The sequence below is a fragment of the Trachurus trachurus genome (genome assembly GCF_905171665.1).
Source record: "Trachurus trachurus genome assembly, chromosome: 10".
In the NCBI taxonomy this organism is placed as follows: domain Eukaryota; kingdom Metazoa; phylum Chordata; class Actinopteri; order Carangiformes; family Carangidae; genus Trachurus; species Trachurus trachurus.
Window position 1 is genome coordinate 30,627,195 of NC_139894.1, and position 18,943 is coordinate 30,646,137.

The 18,943-nt window shown below is 43.7% G+C and overlaps 1 long non-coding RNA gene across 1 annotated transcript; it reads left to right on the forward strand.

Moving 5' to 3' along the window:
• The first annotated feature begins 539 nt into the window (after positions 1-539).
• LOC310992583 lies at positions 540-2,904 on the forward strand. Its single transcript, XR_014595701.1, has 3 exons — positions 540-1,069; positions 2,424-2,485; positions 2,577-2,904. It is a non-coding gene; the product is annotated as an uncharacterized lncRNA (long non-coding RNA).
• Positions 2,905-18,943: the final 16,039 nt, after the last annotated feature.

Consider the following 18,943-nt stretch of genomic DNA (forward strand, 5'->3'; position numbering starts at 1 on the left):
TAATAAGTAATAAATTTCACATGTAAGGGGAGCTGAACATATAGTTTTCATTCACAAACCAATGTGGGAGAGCTCCAAGACGCGTGTGCCAGACGCACAGAGGCATGCGTAAAACACCGACCTGTTTAGTTAATCTTTTAGTTAATTTTCGTTTCTTTTGGATTTTTGTGCGTATTTTGGAGCCGTTTTGGTCCATGTTTGTAAGCCTTTTCCCCCCTGAATTATATTTTCTAAAGTGCAACAAGTGGGTTCGGAGTGTGTGATTGAAAGCACGGTCTGCTTCCCGTTCAAGGCCTATCTCCTCCTTCGTTGGTTTACGAGGTTGTGGAGTCCCTCTGCTTAAAATCTGAGGCTTTGAAATCGTCTGCCGTTTGAATTATCTGACCAATCTGTGTGCTTTAATGAGATGCACTGGACAAACGTGGGCAAACTGCTATTTTGCGCCGGCATATCATTAGTGCAAAATAGTGTTAGGCCTATTTTTTTTTATTTTTTTTTGGGGGGGGGTTGCGGTGGGGTGGGGTAGGCTTTTAAAAGATTTGTCGGAATGGCAACACGTTTCAAAGAGAAAAAAATACCGCCATTCCGACCTTAGGAGACGAAAATTGTCGGAATGGTGGGATGTTTATTAAAGGGTAAAGTGTTGCCATTCCGACAATTAGGGCCTAATGTCGGAGTGGCGGCATGTCGGAATGGCGGTTGCCCCCCATCTAGACATGCCGGTAGTCCGACACTTTTTGATACCGCTATTCCGACACGTCGTCTTTTTTTTTCTTTTTTTTTTTTTTTTTTTTTTTACAGCTGTGATACCCAGGCGCGTCTCTCTCTCTCTTTTCTTTTCAGCATGCCTATCACTGGTTTGATCAGGGAGTGATGTTCTTAATCTCAACAACTAAACTATCAAGCCACAAACAAAACTGACACACATGATAAACAAACAGAACTATGCTGCAGTTTGTCAAGTTAACCTGTCACCTTCAGCACCACGGACAGCGCCGCAGATGAGCCGCGGAGAATCTGCATCTGTTAGCGTCTGGGCTTAGGGCCTGGGGCCTCATTTATCAAAACTGTAAGTACCCAAAATATTTACTCCTTTTCCAGATCTATCAAACTGTGCGTGCACAACTCTCCGCAATTTATCTTTGATAAATCAAACTGGATCCAAGAATGGTGCGCAGTTGCGCACGTGAACACACCTCCGCCCCCGGAACGCCTAGACACAACCATATAAGGTCAGCACGTGCATATGAATTAGCCATGTGCGCTCTGTGGAGCAGCTACAAAGTGACAACGAAGACAACGGGCGGAGGGCGGGGGAAAGAAAGCGAGATACATGGCATCGGGCAATAAATCAGTCAGAAAAATGATCTTGCATTTTAATAAGCTACAATAAAAACAAAAACCTCCCAAATCTCAGCTGCCGGTGTGTTTTTAAACTTGGAGGGTTTGTTTTTTCTTCTCTCTTATAGGCCTATGTATTTGTGTATGAGAAACAGTGTCTCAGATGAAAAAATAAAATAAAATCAGAAGGACACGTCTGACTATAAGGTAATCAATCAATGTCAGAAAAGCGGAATGTTTGAAAAATAGTAAAGTGCCGCTACTCCGACAATGAAAAAAAAAATGTCGGAATAGTGGGACGCTTGAAAAATAATTTTATGCCGCTATTTCGACAATTAGAAGTCAATGTCGAAATAGCGGCATGTCGGAATAGCAGCATGTAACCATATTGTGAACCCTTTTGTGGGGTATTGTGAGTCATCATCCAAGTGATCATCCAATCCATAGCATTGATAGTGATAATTGAGAAAGCTTTGTGATTTTTCTCTCAAATCAAACTAGATTGCTGCTTTTCAATTTACAATGCACACAAATTTTCGGCCGGGGGGTTCTACCCCCCAGGCCCCACTGGGAGGGGTGGGTCCTTGCCATACCTTATCTAAAACTGAAATGACGCCACTGGCTGTGGCTGGAGAGCAAAAACAAAACTCATTTTTTAAATCTTTTGGCCTGGACTGGCCTTTCAAGGGCCTGGTTCCTCTGCTTCACCATGAACGTCTTTAAGGCCACACTGTTGCGCGCGCACACACACACACACACACACACACACACACACACACACACACACACACACACACACACACACACACACACACACACACACACACCTCTGTTACGGTTCTCCTGCTCAGCTGTTGCTCGTGCCTCGGGTTGGTGCTCTGTCCTACCAGAGGCAGTTTTAGTTTGTGGTGGTGGTCGGAAGAATTTCCTAATATCCATTGATATCCGTTTTTAATTAGCTTACTTTCCTCTCAGCCGGCAGTGTGAACGTGAACAAACTTCAGCGCATCACTTGCAGCAACACAGCATTGCCCCCCTAATTGACCCCCTGACGCTGGGGCTGGTTGTGTCTCCTCTTGCAGGGTGAAGATGAATTGCTGTTGCTGCTTCCTGCTGCTCCTCACACTGATCAGTGGTTTCTATGGTGAGTTCACTGTTACACTTTATTCTCTACAGACTGATACAAGTCCTCAGTTATTCTGCTGCTCACTTTCCCTCTGTCTCTTTGTTTGTAGTGAAGTTGACACAGAGCTCCTATCAGTCAGAGGAGAACCAGAACATCACACTGGAGTGGACCTTCACCAACACTGATGGTTCATCAGAGGCCCTCTGATCTGCTCACTGATGGGAAACCCTTCGTCCTGTATCATCTACGTGAGGGTGTTGAGCTCTCAGGGTCTCAGGATGATCAGTTTTCAGGACGAGTCCAGTGTGACAGAGACGCACTCAGAGCAGGACGAGCCAGACTTCATGTGTCCAGACTCAGGACTGAGGATTCAGGACGGTACCGGTGCCAGGTCTACATCAACGGTCAGCGGGTCATCAGTGTAAATCATCTCAACGTCACTGGTGAGTTGAATCACTTCAGCAGCCATGCTAACAGCTCTGCAAAAGTGGAACTTAAATGCTAACACATCAGTTTCATGTTATCATGCTAAACACAGGAACCCATCAACAGCTGCTGAGATGTTTGAACTGACGTTACCATAGACCTTGTTCAGACTGCAGCACAAATCAGATTTGTTTGCAAATCTGATCAGAATCCGACAGTCCACATTACATATTGCAACAGATCAGATCTGAGCGATGGCTGGTGAAATCGCGTGGCGGTGACATTGGACATTCAATGTGGCGCTCACATTTCTGGATGTGAGAGCAGACACCTGCTTCCTTTCTGTCTCCGACAGGTGATGTTTTGCCTGACAAAACACAAACCCACAACCATTTAAGTCATGTACATGTGTGTGTGGGGGACAGCTCTCCATTCCGAAACACCTCCACTCCGAAACACCGCTGCACCCCCTGCAGCTGTCCGTGGTGCTGAACTGGCTGACGTTGTTTACACTCTGCATTGTGGCTTGGGGTCCATGCCTATGTTCCCACAGCCTTATGTTCCCACAGCCTTCCCACATTTGAGATTTATCACATGGTGTTTGCTCTGCTACGTGTGGAAAGATGTCTAAGGGTGCGATGTTATGGGAACATAGGGCTGTGGGAACAAAGGGCCTAATTTTCAGTGGGGAAAAAAAAGTTAGAAATGTGGGATCATAGGGCTGTGGGAACGGATACATGCTGTCATTCCGACATCCCACCAGTCCGACATCCCACCATTTAGACATCCCACCATTCCGACATGCCATCGTCCCACCATTCCAACAAGGCTTTATATAAGGAAATGTGCATTAATCAACAGGTGACTTGCTCCTACTTCTCTTGACTCTCTCTATCTGGCCTGTCTAGCCTCCACTTGGTCTTTTTACTAAACTAAAACAAAAAAGTTAGAAATGTGGGAACATAGGGCTGTGGGAGCATAGGAATGACCACGTGGCTTGTCTGTGAAACGTGCGCTGCTCAGGGACTGGGCAGATCTGTCCCACTTGCTTTCTCTCCCACTCCATTGTGGGAGATCTCCCGTCCCACAGCGCAAAAGAAATAAACTTTTTTCTCTCCCCCGCTGCGCTCGAGCACGGCTGAACCCGGCTTGAGCCCACACGGGCACGAGGCTGCTGCAGCCGCTCCTGCTGACAGCAGACTGGGGGAGAAAAAAAATAGATTTCTTTACTTGGTGCGATGGATTTAGGCAATGAAGAAAGGGGTTGGTTAAGTTTAGTAAAAAGCCCAGGTGGAGACTAGACAGGCTAGAAGCATAATGAGCGTTATATGTCATTAATATGAGGTGCTTGTTTTGCAGTTAATTATACACATGATCCGTTTGATCGCAAAAAGGAAAAAAAGGATCAATGCGCAGCCTCCGGTTCCTTTCTGATTGCATCCGTCTGTCTGTTCGGACTGGGGGGGTTTCGGAATGGAGGGTTTTCCCCAATAGCCTTTTCGGAATAGCAGGTTTTTTAGAAAAAATAGGAAACCCCGCTATTACGAAGAATGGAAGTCTATTTTCGGAAAGACGAGGTGTGTGTGTGTGGCATGTCAATGTGAAGGTCAAAGGGCAGAGGATGTTGTTAGATGCTATGCAAAGTCTTTTGAGATAAACTGTTTGTAAAAATGGACTACACTAATTAAATTGGCTTACCTGCGTTTCCCCGAACGTGATGGGACCCACGTCGATCCACGTGCTGTTTAGAAACAGTATCCATCCTTATCAGGATGACAATCGCATTGATCGTCAGCTTGCTCCGCCGAGGCCGAGGGCTGAGTTTGTCCTTCATCTTCCATTGCATCTGTTCCTCTTTTTTCACCTTTTTTTTATCAACATCATTGTTATTGGCCTTTTTAAAGAAGCTTCTGATACTCAACTGCCGTGACATTTTTCTCAGTGAAGCCAACAAAGTCATGCATCAAGAGAGACAAGAGCCAATTAATATGCTCATCGCAACCAAGTGGTGAGGGGTGTGAATTGCAATCTGTCTAAATAAAAGACGGCCTTCAGATTTATTCGTCACCATGGTGACTGTATTTACTTTACTTTACGGTCCTGACAACTGCTGCTGCTGCTGTCAGGGGCAGGAGGCTACACAGTTGAGCCAGAGAGGAAGGGCCCAGTTTGAATGTTTTGTTTACAAACTGCAACGAACAAAACTCCAGACTCTACCTTTAAGTCTTTTAGACTTGGACTTAGTTGCCATAGACTATGTGAGCTTGTTTGCTCACTACACTGCCCAGCTCTGAATGAGTGGTCTGGTCAGCAGATAATGTTGTAAGAGAGCAAAGGTCAAGGGTCCACTATTATGAATCTCACTCTTCAAGGACAGACAGGAAACAAAGGTACTGCCTTTAAGAGACCACCAAAGTGCTTTGTTTAGTTTTTTTGTTTTGTATTATAATGTACTGCACAGCTGACTGGATAACATGGTTATGTGTTTGGAGGAATTGAATTACATGTACACACATGTTTTACAGTAACTAGGTTATTGTACTATGATTTCCAGCCCTAACTTGTTTTCAGCCAATAAAATGATGATGTGTAAACACAGTGAGTTTGTGAGGCAAAGGCAGCTGAAAAAAGGAATGAAATAAGAAAAAAAGAACACAGCGGAGAATGATGGGTAATGACAGAGAATGGGAGAGCGACAGTTCGCTTCAAAGTTAAAATGTTGAAACGCATTGACTTCTGACACTGACTGCTTCCTGTTTATTCCCTGGGCTCGCTCGGCCCTTTGATGTCTGTTTCTGAGGGAGACGTCAGCCTGGGATCTGTGTGAGCGTTCATGTTACAGTATGTCTGTATGGATGTGCAGGTGAGCGGCTCTCCCCATGTGTGTGTTGCTGTGCACAGAGCAGGTAAATTGGCTTGTAGCTCATGTTCACAGATGGTAGCTGTCACAGTGAGGCCTGTTCGTTAGCAAGCGAGCATGGCACACATGGAGGACGAACCATAAATTAACACTTGGCTCTCACAGCCGCTGCGACGTGAGCCACAAACCTCCTCATCTTGACTTGTTTCTTCTCCGACCGTTCCTCCTCCTACTCGCCCCTGCTCTTCACCTTTTGGACTGCTGCACTAGCCATACATTATTGTTGTATGATTTTCCAAAGTTCATCCTGTCTGAATCATTGATGGGTTCCCCAGGACCTCAGCTGTGTGCAGCGTCACGCTGTTGTGTTGTGGCATCCTGCGCAGTGAGACTTCAGCTGTGTTCTTTCCAGCCATGCTAATGAGGCAGCCCACTGTGAGCTGAGAAGTCTTCCTGCTTTCTTGGTGGCCAATTGTGCTGTTTCACACTGAATGTGTGTGAAAGTTTCTTCTTAGTTTGTCATTGACTATGTTTACATGCAGTCAATAACCCTTTCATAACGGGAATATTAGCAATAACCCGGTTGTGCACTGCCATGTAAACACCAATAACACTTTTTTGCATTAGTATGAGTATTAGACAGGGTTATATGCAGAATAATTTATAGCCTTGGAAAGATTAGGCTACTAAGGGTTTTTGTGGGCCCTTCTGGGCTGTGGGCCCCTAGAGCCTTTCTCTCCTATGCAACGGCCCTGTGCATCAATAAACTGTTTTACCTTGAAGATGTTCCAGTAGCTGCCATTAACAATCAGGCTTGTTCCTCTCAATACTCACAAGGTCATCTTCAAAGTGACTTCACTATCACTGATCTGAACAACTTGACATGGCCACAGAGGAACATGCTCTGTGTCTGGAGGTCTCTGTGGGATTTTTGTTTTGTGTGTGTGTGTGTGTTTTCACTGATAAGTGACATTTTATTCGATGCATAAAAGATGTGACTGGTCTTAGGCCTAAACACTGATATGCATTTAAAAGGTCAAATATGTGCAACATTCTTCTTCCCAAAGTTGTATTTTTCTTAGCTTTTCATTTTACTGGCAGTGTGTCCAGACACATGTCCAGTTTACCAGTCATGTCACAGTCTGTTGAAGGTTGCTCTCTTTCTCTCCCCACTGGAATACTTTGATACTTTACAAACATAAAACCATTGATTATATTACAGCAAAAAATCAGTAAGAATTATTCATAAGGTAGGTTATAGAGAACACACGAACAGACTGTTTATTAAATCAGCAATACTGAAACTGAAAGATTTAGGTGAAATACAGACGCTCGTTGTAATGTGTAAAGAAAAAAATGAATATTACCCGAAAATCTACAGAAGCTATTTGTTTTTAGCTCAGAGGATGAAGAGCACAGGAGGGAACAGCACTGTAAAAACCACTTTGCATGGACAACTTTAAAGCTGAATTGCATTTCTGTAGTTGGAAGCAAAATGTGGAATTCTCAACAGAATGAGTTTAACAACCTGTACGAACAATTCAATCAGAACTTGACACAAGTAACTAGTAACTCATGAAATCTCTTTATTGTTGTGAAAGTGTGAGACTGAAATTTAGCTTGTTTGTTAGATTAGCCATAACAGATTATCTTTAGTACAATTCTGTATCGAGTAAGGGGCAGGCAACATAAAATGTATCATCTCCCTGCTCCTTTCCGAGCATGGAATATGAAATCATTGGTATTATTATGTTTATTTGGGAAAAGTTGTATATTACCTTTGTTGGCACAAATAAAGAAATTAAATTAAATTAAAATGATCTGCACATTTGGTAAAGTACCCAAATGTATTTTTATTACACTACTTTCCCTTTGTGTGTGAGAAGACAGTAATCATAAAAACTCCCTATTTAAAGAGACCGTGCTGGGGAAAGAACCCCATTGACTTGCTCTATGGCCGTGCTAATGATACAACATGCTGAGGAGGGAGAATCACATTCCAGCCTATTTATAGTCGGGGAGCCACAGGCTCAAAAGCTCAAGGAAATGGGTTGAACCTGACATCGTCCGTTATACTTTTTATTTGTGTTTTTTCTGTTAACTTTGACACTAAGGAACAATAATTGAGGGGTCTGCTCTGCCGGAAATATCGCGAAAAAAAATTGTGGCCATTTCACTGTATGCACCCTTTATTTTTCGACAGGAAATTGTAAAAAATGATTTTTTTCTTCAAATCCTCAGTGGGCTGGGTAGGCTGTCAATAAATGCATTTCAGATACACAGAACACATGTGGTGACAACATCCACTGAAAAAATAACTCTTAAAACACATTTCTACATGGTTTTGTATCAATTTTATGGTAAAAAATTAGGCGTTTTCTCACTTTTTTCCAATATTGTCATCTTTACTTCATTGGCAATCAACTATGGCCCCATGTTATGACATCAGTCAATATGCCATCATTTTCAGCAAACAGTATACTCATTCCAGTGAAAAAATTATAAAAATCCAACCAAAATCACTCGTTCTGTGATAATTTTACTACTAGCTGGCAATCAACAGGCTCAGAACCTCAACCTAACCTGGGTTACTCTCAGAATTCTGAAAGACTTTAACATGGGTGTTAATCTCCACATACATCATGGCCAAGACATCTTTTTAATTTTAACATAAACCATGGAAATTTGCAACACAATAAATGTTACACAGCAAAATAATTGTTAGGCTATTATTTTATTGCATCAGATGACAACTGTAACAACTTTATGGTGCAGTTGGCTGTGGGGTGGCATAGTCAGGGCCGTGTCACACTGCAGATACTGCTGTGGCCTGGGACAGGCCATCACCCACCACCTGAGGAGACAGACAGGGTGGGTTATACAGCAGATACAAGAACCCCCCCACGCTCACACACACACACACTACTTACATTATGTTTGAAGTGTGTCCTTGTCTTCAGTCAGGGTGGTGTCACACTGCAGATACTGCTGACCACCACCTGAGGAGACAGCAAACAAGACAGGCAGGGTGGGTTATACAGCAGATACAAGAACCCCCCCTACGCTCTCTCTCACACACACACACACACACACACACACACACACACACACACACACACACACACACACACACACACACACACACACACACTTACACTATGTTTAAAGCGTGTCCTTGTCATCAAGTGCAAGTTCAATCCTTGAACATCTGTTTGGGTCCCCCGTGCAGAGACATCCAATGCCACACTTCACATTTGCTCTTGCACAGGAGCATCCTCGGGCACACATGCTTTTCTTGCAGCGACAGTATTGGCTGTGTTTGAATTCTGAAGGTTTTGCCTCTTTTAGCATCATGGTTGCCACCAATTTGCCATTGACAAGCTGTCGCCCAAAATCACTGGCAGCCGGGTAGGTTGGCTGAACCATGTGTGCCCGCTTACACACAGCCAACTGATGCAGGGCTCGGTGAAGGTGTAACAGGAAGGCATCTTCAGTTGGTGGAAGGCATCGTATATCTCCTTTGATGCTCACAAAGAGATGAGCTCGCAGTGCATCCAGAGTACCACTAAAGTCACTCCTGTCATATAGCGACACCATGTATCGCCGCGCTGCTGTTATTACCTCTTCCTGAACATCCAGGCTTTCCTCAGGGTCACCGTACCTGCAGAGTGGCAGAAGGTCTGTCAGGTGTTTAATGGCAGTTGTGTAGGCCCGCCTTTTTCCTCGTCTGTAGAGATAGCTCACTGTATCACAACCAGTAAGTATGTAGGTGCTGAGGAGTAGGGATGTAAGATCTGCAGCTGCAATATCATACTTCCTTGCAAGAGCTTCCGTGATGGCATGAACAGGTAGGAAGATATCCATCATCTTCACCCACAGCTCCTGCAGGCCATCCATGTGTGTGATGTAGTACATGCACATCATGATCACATCTGTGTCAGACGCAACCACTACAGCCCGTTTGTGGTGCAGGATTTGTACTGAGTATGCAATGTGAGCAAACATCCTGGTATCTGCCTCCTCATGTTTCTCACAGGAAAGTTCTGGAAGCTCAACCTGACAATCTGCTGACAAGAGGACAGTGCGACCAGGATCACGAAAGATTCCACCAAGGATAAGTGTGCATCCTGCAGGAAGTGACTTGTGCTGAGCTACCCATGCTTCTCCGATGTAGTTCAACAAATTAGCTTTATTCAATGGATTGTGAATGAAGCCTTTCCATTCAGGTATAGAGAGAGTATCATGTGGCTTGTACTCCTTCATTTTGCTAAGGTAGGTCTTCATCCTCTTCTCTCGTTCCTCACCTTTCAGACTTTCAGCAGGGGAGACATCGTATCGATCACCAACAAAGTGGATGCAGTCACACTTGTCTGGGATGATTCTAAGGAGCTGCTTCAGGTACTTTCCTTGCAGTTTGTGGAAGGTGCTGCTCCCAAGATGTTGGTAACGTTGAATGAACGCCATGGCATCTACTACCATTACAACAGGCATGTCAGATGGAGGGAGTTTGTCCATTTCCCCCCATGAGCTGCCAAGGTCTGTCTTTATTGCAGCCAGGTAGTCTGCCTTGTTTCCTTTACGCATAGCATAACCTTGGTCAAGGGACGGATCTGGCTCAAACAGGGAGGCTGGGCAACTTGTCCACTCATGACTAAAGACTTCCACCTTCCTGTCTTCATCTAAGTCCTGCACAAAATACAGGTTTCGGACAACTGCACTCTCTTCCTCGTAGACCTTCTTGGCTTTGGATGCCATGGAGAGTGACTTCTTTGGCTTCACTGCAAAGGTGGCAAGTTTTATTTGGGCTACTTTCTCACTGTCAGTTTTCCTTGCTGCAGCCAGTGCCTCACGCCCTTTTTCCCGAGCACTCACCAAGTCTGAAGATGTAGCTTGGTGGCCCGTTGAGATGTTCATCAGCTCCTGCTCTTCACACATGAATGGATTGATCATCTGATTGTTGATGACATGTATTATTTTCCTTACACCTTCTGCCTCCTTTGCACCTTGGCTGTTGTCTTCGTGGTGTTTGGTGTTATCCACATCCAGGTGTGCCATTGCCTTTGTCTGTTCTGACACGGCTGTTAGGACTGGAAGAGCTTTTAGGTATTTCTCCATGGCCGCTGGCTGCTGACTGATGCCAGTGAAGAGTTTTGTCTTGGCATCACGGTTGTAGGTTTTCTCAAGTGCCATGTCTGTCCAGACACCATTGAACCGTCCTTCTGTTTGATGTACAGTGAACTTCCCATTCTTGAATTCCCTATGAATGTTTGGAGCAAGTGTAGGCAGGTTTCTCATTGCTTCTAGGTAGTGGGGCAGGCAGGATACGTACTTGTAGTGGCCAGCAGCTACAAGGTATGGCAACATCTTCTCTATTTCAGCCAGGTGTTCCTCCCACAGACCTGCACGCTCAGCATGGATGAAGCGCTTCAGAATCATCACCATATCCATGTACATTAGCCATAGCTTTGTAGTAGTTGAGGTACATGCTTCATCAAACTCAGCCATTAAACATGACAGCTTTTTCAATTGGTTGGTTGCATCAGCACATGCAGAAGATGCCTTCTCTACATCCTCTTCTGACAGAGCATCTAGGAGTAGCTGGACATTGTTGGCAAGCAGACACATGTACTCCAGGTCCTTCTCTTCAGTGACCAACCAACTGGCAAATGCTTCCCAGTGTACGGCAAACATGGCTGCGTACACCATAGTGTGGGCATGCAGCATTGCATAGTAGTCTTTTCCACTGATGATCTTGTTTGCTGTTCCACGGAGACATACATCAGCTTCGACCATGATGTCTTCGATTCCGGTGGACTGCATCAAATGCCCAATGGCACCAAGGAAATTCTGAGCAATATGGAAGCCACCCATGCGCAAGATAAGTTTGGCATACTTCTCTTTGTTCTTCTTTTGCAGACTCAGAACCACCTCATAGATTGCTTGGTCACATGTGATGATGGCATACTCTTGGCCATGTTTTCTTGACACATCCATGCAGTACTGAACAGACTGTTCAACCACATCTGGGTTTGTTGGTGACTTGGGGAAGAAGGGACCATAGCTGATCACAGTTGCAGGGGTGGAATCTGGGATGAGAAATGCCTGGAATGAACTCCATGTTGGAGCAGCAGAGCTTGGTTTCAGGTCCTCCAAGAGTACAGTAGGGCAGCTCTGCACCAAATGCCACAGGATGCTCAGGTGGTCAAGAGGTTCAGCTAAACACGCAGGTAGCTTAGGTGCTGTTTCGACTCCAACTAGCGAGCGACTCTTTTGACGATCTTTTAGACTGAGGTGGCTTTCCTTGGTTTGAAAGGGCTGAGAAGATTCCAGGGATGGTTGGCGGGTTTTTAGTAGAGGTAAACTAACAATTGGTGTGGGGTCTTCATCTGGATTCTTGTACTGGAATATGACATGTGTTGTGCCATGCAGTGTTCGTCCATCCTTGGTGTACTCTTGGAAGTCAAGGTTATCAAATGCAAACTGTGTGAATCGTCCAACTTTGAGGTTCCTTGGTATGAAGGCACCATCCTTAGTTGTCTGCTCTTCAACTGACATTGCCATTGTTGTAATATATCTCTGTGCTTCTTTATAGCTGATGCTGTTCCCAAATCTATTTAGGAGTGACACAGTTGACTTGCTTCTGGTTTCCTTAAGGATGTGCAAAGCTGTTCCAATGTGTTTCGGTGTTGGGATCTTGGCAACTGCTTGGCAGATATCCTGTGCAAGGTTGAGAACTTGTTCTTGCTGTTTAGGACTAACTTTCACCCGGCCATCTTCACCTAACTCTGGGGATGCATCTGTTAACATCCATGCCAGGTGGTTATACAGGTTACAGCTCACTCTTCGGGATGCCTCCAGGTATGATATCTCTAGCTGTAGATTTTCAGTCATACTTCTAGGCATCTGGTGACTTCCACTTGCTTGAGCCATTCTGACTTCTCTTGCTACCTTCATTGCTTGCTTCTCTGCCTTACGTTGGTCCTGGAGCTCCGTCCGTATTCTTTTTGCAGTGTTGTAGGAAGAGACTTTGAAGTCATCAGGTGTCATCTCATCATCACTTTCTTCTTCATGCTCTGCCTCTTCAGCTGTCTCCTTAAGTTCCTTCAACTTGGAAAGCATGCACCCAACATTCATTTCTGCAGAGCAAATCAGGCTAGAACATCCTTTCTGTGGCACAACCATTATTTTACAATTTCCACCTACTTCATAGTGCCTTCTAAGGCGGGCAATCAAGGACTGAGACCTGTATGAGGTTACATTATGAACTCCATGGCATTCCAAGTATTTACGGAATTCATCCCTCAAAGCTGTAACAAAGAATATGGCATTCTCTTTGAAAAGGGGCTCATCTATCCGAGATATGAGTTGATTCAGTGCAGCATCATATGGAGTGGTGGTGGCAGTACTAAGCTTTTCCTGTGAATGAACACGCTTTGTTAGGTAGCTGGCCATGCATTGCTTGTGATAATGGAAGTCCTTAGCAATCATGTCAGTACACTTTCCATCAGGACCACAAATCTTGTGGAGCATGTCTTCATCATTCAATTTTTTAGCTTTTTCCCATATTGTGTTCTGTCTTTCATAAGTCGTGATCAAAATTAAGGCTCTATCCCCCCTGGTTGTTCGTGCTCTTGCACAAATGAAGCACTCCTCTTTGCGTTTGATGGGTTGAAACATTGAGATTCGTGTTTTTTTAGGTCTAGGGTTAAGTTCGGCTTCAAATGATATGCCTTCATGATTTTGAACTACTTTCTTTTTTTGGTCGACAGTTTTGCGATTCGTATATTTTGCGCGACATTGCGTGTGCCACACAGGATTCCTCCCCAGAAACACACATTGAGGATGCAGCTCTTGTTCCAGTCTGATTGAGATGTCATCCATTCTGCTAGTTACAGCGTATAGGAGGGAATGGAAACCTTGATTTGTAAGTTTGTGAACAGGACCAGCGTCACTGTCTATTTTCTGACAAACTAAGCAAACAGTATAGTTTGTACTAGGCTGTTTTCTCTTCAGCTGCTTAGTTGAGAACACAGGCTCCATCCTTTGTTATTCTCTAATTTACGTACTCCTCTCCTGTTCTCTCCTCTCCACTCCACTCTTCTCTTCTGTTCAATCCACTCCTCTCCTCTCCCCTCCTTTCCTTTTTCCTCCACTATTCTTCTCTCGTTCAGTTCACCCCTGTCCTCTTCACTCTTATCTCCTCTCTCCACTCTTCTCTTCTGTCCTCTCCAATCCTCTGCTGCCTTCTCCTCTCGCTATCTTTTCCTCAACAGCAAACCCAACAGATCAGAACCAAATCTGTAAATGGGAAATATTGTGCATTCAGGTGAAAGAAATCCAGATGTTTGATACTACTTAGCTAACTAGCAATTGACCTTTCGCAAAAGCCCCGGCCCCCTGAGTTACAGTTGCTAGCCCTTCAAGTTTCTCGATGCCGATGAAGTGTCAACAGTGTTGTATGTGCATGTGAGTGCACCATATTGTGAATATCACCAAGATGAGAGCTGTGACACCGGGTTAGAGGCTCTGATTATGCTGGTTTTCAGCCTCCACTCTCCCTTTAAAGGGATAGTAGCATATTTTTTAAGTGGGGTTGTATGATCTACAAATAGCCCCTAAGTACTTTAATTGCAGTAGAAGACTCTCTGCACTCCTCCCGTTAGCAACGCCAGCCCATAGCCCTGCCCAGAGATTTACACCATACATTGTTGTGAATGGACCCAAAGAAACGGCCTATTTTCGTGGCCTAAAAGAGGTTTTACCTGGGAAAAAAAAAAAATACACAGTTCCATTGTTCGCTATAATATAATTTTTTCCAGCCCCTCAAAGTGCAGGAAAAACGCAGTTTTTATTTGGACGTAACCAACTGCTGATCGGCGGGCGCTAACCCTGGGCGGAGGGATACATGAGTTAGGTCCAAATAAAAACTGTGTTTTTCCTGCACTTTGAAGGGCTGGAAAAAATTATATTATAGCGAACAATGGAACTGTGTATTTTTTTTCACGTAAAACCTCCTTTAGGCCGCGAAAATAGGCCGTTTCTTTGGGTCCATTCACAACACTGTATGTTGTAAATCCGCAGCTTGATGGACCTTAGTAACGGTTGCTAGGATGTATGATTGGACAATCACTGTTTAGGGGCAGGGTTTTGCGATAGGTAAATTGACAAATAACTCTCTCTTTATACTGCACAGTGCTCTATAAAAACAATATAGTTTGCATACATCTTACAGAACAATTCTATGTTTAGGTATTGTGTATGTCTAGTAGCCTATCCAATAGAGCTACATTTCATTTTTCTGTGCCTGTTCATGCCAAGAGCTAAAAAGGTAACATTTTTCTTAACCTAACGTAACGGGTAACAGCCGACAATCTGTCTGACATGAAAAACAAACAAAAAATTCACTTAACTCACTGTCACTTACCAAAGACTGTGATGAGCAGCTTTGAAGTCCACTGGTATCCGTTGGTGGTTGGTTGCTTGGTTACGGTTGCTTGGTTGCTTGGTTGCTTGGTTGGTTGTTTCAAACTCATTCAAATACTAAGCTCGCGTTTGTGTGTGTGAGTGTATCATGATGCTAAACATCCAGTAGCCTATGTCTTTCAGAATTCTGAGAGTAACCCAGGTTAGGTTGAGGTTCTGAGCCTGTTGATTGCCAGCTAGTAGTAAAATTATCACAGAACGAGTGATTTTGGTTGGATTTTTATAATTTTTTCACTGGAATGAGTATACTGTTTGCTGAAAATGATGGCATATTGACTGATGTCATAACATGGGGCCATAGTTGATTGCCAATGAAGTAAAGATGACAATATTGGAAAAAAGTGAGAAAACGCCTAATTTTTTACCATAAAATTGATACAAAACCATGTAGAAATGTGTTTTAAGAGTTATTTTTTCAGTGGATGTTGTCACCACATGTGTTCTGTGTATCTGAAATGCATTTATTGACAGCCTACCCAGCCCACTGAGGATTTGAAGAAAAAAATCATTTTTTACAATTTCCTGTCGAAAAATAAAGGGTGCATACAGTGAAATGGCCACAATTTTTTTTCGCGATATTTCCGGCAGAGCAGACCCCTCAATTATTGTTCCTTAGTGTCAAAGTTAACAGAAAAAACACAAATAAAAAGTATAACGGACGATGTCAGGTTCAACCCACTTTTGAGCCTGTGGCTCCCCGACTATTAACTGAGTACAAAATTTGCAATACAGATGACTGGAGTTAATGACACTTCCTGTTCTTTATCATCAGCCAAACAGTAAAAAAAAAAAAAAAAAAATAGTGAGTATCGCCGGGCAGACACTTTGCTGTGCTCCAGCATTTAAAAGACAGAAATGGGTGGAGAGACATTGCAGACATTACAGAAATGACACTCATTTAAATAAGGATGATTCAAATTTGATATTGATAACTGCACCCATGTTTTAAGGCACAGGCGGTCAAAGGTAACGTCTGCTGTTAAGTTCATTCAGGCACAAAGCTGTATTCAAACTGCCGTTGCCTGGACGACATGTTGGTTTAAATTTCTAGGTCAGTTAGATAATACATTGAGATAATAAAAGTTAGATTTGAAGGAGCAGGGTATGCATTTAATATGATGTTCCTGCTCAGGTAAAAGTTTAATATAATTCCAGGATGGTCAGAGTCAGTCTGAGAGAGCAGACTGTTGAGGCTATGAGCTTTATACTGGGTCGAGAGGCCCATTAAACCCAATAAAGCTTGACGTTACATCCCTTTACAACATACACGTGCCCACAACAATGGGGCTCACAAGAATTACTACATTCTTGACACACAATTCAAATCGTTTGATAGTTAAGAGTTCAGCACCACGGAGAGCGACCATGTCATTTTGAAACCTACCTCAGATCATGAGAGCAGTAGCCTACTGGAAATGATCAATAGCTAGACTGTTTAGGAAAATTGACATGTGACCCCAAACATTTAAAGCTTGACATTATACTCACTGAGTAATAGGCCCCTTTGGACTCTGGACCCGGGGAGTACTGCCCTCTCAGTCCCCCCGAAGCCCCACCAATGACCGTGTCCCGGCAGGCGGCAGCCAATAGACAACTGCTTCCACAGGTTCACACTGATACATAACTGGATATTATTGCCACACTCACACTTATTTGTTGTCAGTGACAGAGGGAATTGTTTGATTGATATGTGTTGTCCTGTATTTTATGTGCTATCTGACTGGAGACTGCAAACTGAATTGCCCTATTTAGGAAGTTGATTGATTGATTGATTGATTGATTGATTGATTGATTGATTGATTGATTGATTGATTGATTGATTGATTGATTGATTGATTGATTGATTGATTGATTGATTGATTGATTGATACCTATCTTGAACACATGGAGCTCTTTCCCCATTTTTAAATCTCAGAGCTCACACTGACACACAAAATACCATTGATTCTGATTTACCAGTGATCAAGCCCTGGGACCAGTTGTACAAAAGCACTCAGATCAGATTTTCCTTGAAGTCTGAGTTAATGTTTCCCTAAAATGTTTACTTAAGGAGAAGACTTTACATACTTATCTCAGTCTTACACTTAGTGATCCTCACAGTCAGTTAAAGCCTTTCATAAAATACCATCGCAACCAAAAGAAAAAAGGTTTAAAAAAAAAAAAAAAAAATGAAATGTGTCAGTTTATGATTTGTCTGACCATCTAGAGTTGGTTCCATCTACTCTCCACAGATTAATGGCTGCTCTACAGTTTTATGCCATCTGACCTTTCCAGTCAGGTGTAGTCACAGTAATTTACGTCCACGGCCTCTTGGTTCACTCCAAGAGTTTAAACACTCTTACCATCTGCTGAGCACCAGGGTGAGGTTCCTATCAAAACAACAGGAGGATGATAGCGCCACTCTTCATTAAAGCAGATATCAGTGGAATGTTTTTGTTAATATAAGTCCTAAATAGTCCTATTTTCCGTCAGCAATCACTTACATGAAGTATTTCAGCCTAAACACGAGTCTCTCCGTCAGTGGCGGACTGGGACAGAAAATAGGCCCTGGCATTTTTGACAGAGAGAGGCCACACATTATATATATATATATATAGGCTACATACATATACACACACACATAAAAGCGTTAAAAGCATTTCGCGTTAACGCTTTAACTTTGACAGAGTGATCATAATGACGGGGAAAGAAAATGCATTATCCAAACTCAGAGAGTTATGGAGGGATTCGATCCCACACAGGAGCAAGAGTTTTGATCACAAGGTTAGGTGCTCTACAAGGCGAGCTACATGTTACACTCACTCTTCACCGTCAACGGCTGAGTGACGAGTGAGCCTGCGCATCTATGGGCCTGCAGGCGCGTTGTTGCCACCTATTGGTCTGGACATGGAACGACAGTAGATGATAAGCAAGAGAAAAAAAAAACTGTGACGGCTGCGCAGCGGCCGGCGGCGGCCGTCCTGCCGTACCGGCCGTTCTGGTATTCTCCAGAACGTACAGATGGCCAGTCCGCCCCTGCTCTCCGTCACTCTGCTCTGCTGTAACCCGAGGAGAAAATTTTCCTTGTGGGATACAAGTGTTATCCAATGAGGAGAGAGAACGGCATGAAGGGCTGTGTGTGCAGCCAAGGGATGCGCGTGAATGTGGTGACGTAGCACGAGGACCAATTGATGCCTGACAAGGGCGGGGGCTGCTAACTCATGGTGCGTTCAAAGAAACTCGTACTTTGTGTTTTTCCTTCCTGTGAAGTCATACCAGTTCGATCTGGTACGAGTTCACGGGTCGGAAGTTACGAGTGGCCGTTATAGGGAACTTTCACAGACAACAGGATGGTAAAAACACGAGCTACGGGTTACCTGGAACGCTACCAAGTCGTAGTTGTGACTTGAAGCTGTAACTTACGGTTTCAAAAGCCTGCCTTGAACGCAGCATTAGCCGAAACGGCCGTGAAGCTGATATCTGCTTTAATAATATTACCAGCTTTGCAAATGTGATAACAGATCAATAGTCTCCATGGAAACAGTAGACTTTTACCATGGTGAAACCTCTTTTTTCTTAATTGAGGAAACCTTTTAAATGGTCACAGATGTATTGTAACTGACACTGACTTGAGATTGGGTCCTTCCAGTTCAAGAGTCCAGATGTTTTTGACTGTTTCTGACTATTTTACAACTCTGTTACCAGCTCACCTACACTCTCTCCTTTCT